At 56.6% G+C, this 2,500-nt stretch overlaps 2 non-coding genes and 1 pseudogene across 2 annotated transcripts in view; all 3 read right to left on the bottom strand.

The window, feature by feature from the left end:
- The window catches only part of LOC146145041 (large subunit ribosomal RNA), a 3,680-nt pseudogene extending 3,451 nt beyond the window's left edge, over positions 1-229 (bottom strand).
- Positions 230-477: 248 nt separating this feature from the next.
- LOC146145040 (5.8S ribosomal RNA) lies at positions 478-631 on the bottom strand. Its single transcript, XR_014499166.1, has one exon. It is a non-coding gene; the product is annotated as a 5.8S ribosomal RNA (ribosomal RNA).
- A 247-nt stretch (positions 632-878) lies between these two features.
- LOC146145039 (small subunit ribosomal RNA) overlaps positions 879-2,500 on the bottom strand; it is a 1,811-nt gene continuing 189 nt past the window's right edge. Inside the window, exon 1 of the ribosomal RNA XR_014500719.1 lies at positions 879-2,500. This exon is cut by the window's right edge and continues 189 nt beyond it. This is a non-coding gene — a ribosomal RNA (small subunit ribosomal RNA).

The raw sequence follows: 2,500 nt of genomic DNA, 5'->3' as shown, positions 1-2,500 counted from the left end.
TGACACCCGCTCTGGGAAAAGGCCTCGATCAGAAGGACGCGGGCGACCGGCGAAGCGCGCCGTGACGAATTCCGTACGCCACAATTCCGCGCACTCCAAAAGCGCGCGGATTCGGCGATGGGCACATCCCGCTTCACTCGCCGTTACTGAGGGAATCCTCGTTAGTTTCTTTTCCTCCGCTTAGTAATATGCTTAAATTCAGCGGGTAGCCTCGTCCGACCTCAGGCCGAAAGTAAGGACCGGGACTATTCTTCCCGTTCCGCGCTCGCCGTCGGCGCCGCGCGCCGCCGCGCACCTCGATTCCCGCCCTTGAGCCGCCAGCCGTTGGCCTCTTCGAGGTCGACTCGCCGCCGCCGCGCGGGATTCTGGTCGCGATCGTCGCGCATCGTGCCGTGCTGTCTTGAGCGGGACGGGCGCTCGCGCGTCCGACGCCGCAGCAGCCGCGCGGAGAAATCCCCGCGCGGAACGTTTGCAACGCGACCCTGAGGCGGGCGCGGCCCCGGGATTGACCCGAGGCCGCAATTTGCGTTCAGAACGTCGATGCTCAATGTGTCCTGCAATTCACACTAATTCACGCAGCTAGCTGCGTCCTTCATCGACTCACGAGCCGAGTGATCCACCGCCAAGAGCCATCCACGATTGTTTCGCTCGCACAGTGCCTCGCACTATAGGGTGACAAAATATACCGCGCCGAGCGGTCGGCCAGGCCGACGCTTGAAGCCGGAGCGCGCGGCACCGCGGCACTCGACGCGCAAACATTACCGGGTGACCGAATCGCCGGCCGGCGCGCCGCTCCTCGCGGGTCGGGCGCCGGGTAGCAAAAACTTTTTCTCTCGCTTGTCCGAGTTTCGCGTTCGCCGAAGCGTTTGCGAGACCGTTAATGATCCTTCCGCAGGTTCACCTACGGAAACCTTGTTACGACTTTTACTTCCTCTAAATGATCAAGTTAGATCGTCTTCTCGGACGCCGGCTCGACCGTTGCCGGCCGCGCCAGGTCCAATCGGAGGACCTCACTAAACCATTCAATCGGTAGTAGCGACGGGCGGTGTGTACAAAGGGCAGGGACGTAATCAACGCGAGCTAATGACTCGCGCTTACTGGGAATTCCTCGTTCAAGGGAAATAATTGCAATTCCCTATCCCTAGCACGACCGGGGTTCAGCGGGTTACCCAGACCTGTCGGCCAAGGCGAGCACATGCTGATCCGGTCAGTGTAGCGCGCGTGCGGCCCCGAACATCTAAGGGCATCACAGACCTGTTATTGCTCAATCTCGTGTGGCTAAACGCCACTAGTCCCTCTAAGAAGTTAGACGCCGACCGATTGGGTCGCGTAACTAGTTAGCAAGCCAGAGTCTCGTTCGTTATCGGAATTAACCAGACAAATCGCTCCACCAACTAAGAACGGCCATGCACCACCACCCACAGAATCAAGAAAGAGCTCTCAATCTGTCAATCCTCACTGTGTCCGGGCCGGGTGAGATTTCCCGTGTTGAGTCAAATTAAGCCGCAGGCTCCACTCCTGGTGGTGCCCTTCCGTCAATTCCTTTAAGTTTCAGCTTTGCAACCATACTTCCCCCGGAACCCAAAGACTTTGGTTTCCCGCAAGCTGCCGGAGAGGTCGTAAAACTAACGCCCCCCGATCGCTAGTTGGCATCGTTTATAGTCAGAACTAGGACGGTATCTGATCGTCTTCGAACCTCTGACTTTCGCTCTTGATTAAAGAAAACATTCTTGGCAAATGCTTTCGCAGTCGTTCGTCTTGCGCCGATCCAAGAATTTCACCTCTAACGGCACAGTACGAATGCCCCCGTCTGTCCCTCTTAATCATTACCTCGCGCTCCGAAAACCAACAAAATAGAACCGAGGTCCTATTCCATTATTCCATGCACCATTATTCAGGCGAATCGCCTGCTTTGAACACTCTAATTTTTTCAAAGTAAACGTTCCGGCCGCCGCCGACACTCAGTCAAGGGCACCGGCGGAGAACCGGAGGTGAGGCCAGGACGGCCAGTACACGCCTTGCGACGGACCGGCCGCCTGCGCCCAAAATCCAACTACGAGCTTTTTAACCGCAACAACTTAAATATACACTTTTGGAGCTGGAATTACCGCGGCTGCTGGCACCAGACTTGCCCTCCAATGGATACTCGTTAAAGGTTTTAAAGTGTACTCATTCCAATTACAGGGCCTCGTTTAGAGTCCTGTATTGTTATTTTTCGTCACTACCTCCCCGCGTCGGGAATGGGTAATTTGCGCGCCTGCTGCCTTCCTTGGATGTGGTAGCCGTTTCTCAGGCTCCCTCTCCGGAATCGAACCCTGATTCTCCGTTACCCGTAAGAACCTCGGTAGGCCAGTACCGTACCGACGAAAGTTGATAGGGCAGACACTTGAATGATCCGTCGCCGGTGCGAGACCGTGCGATCCGCAAAGTTATCCAGAGTCACCAAAGGTTGCGGGCCGAAGCCCGGTCGGTTTTTGGTCTGATAAAAGCACGCCTCCCG

Source organism: Ascidiella aspersa, chromosome 5 (genome assembly GCF_963924565.1).
Source record: "Ascidiella aspersa chromosome 5, kaAscAspe10.2, whole genome shotgun sequence".
Lineage (NCBI taxonomy): Eukaryota > Metazoa > Chordata > Ascidiacea > Phlebobranchia > Ascidiidae > Ascidiella > Ascidiella aspersa.
This window is presented reverse-complemented; position numbering and strand designations above follow the sequence as displayed.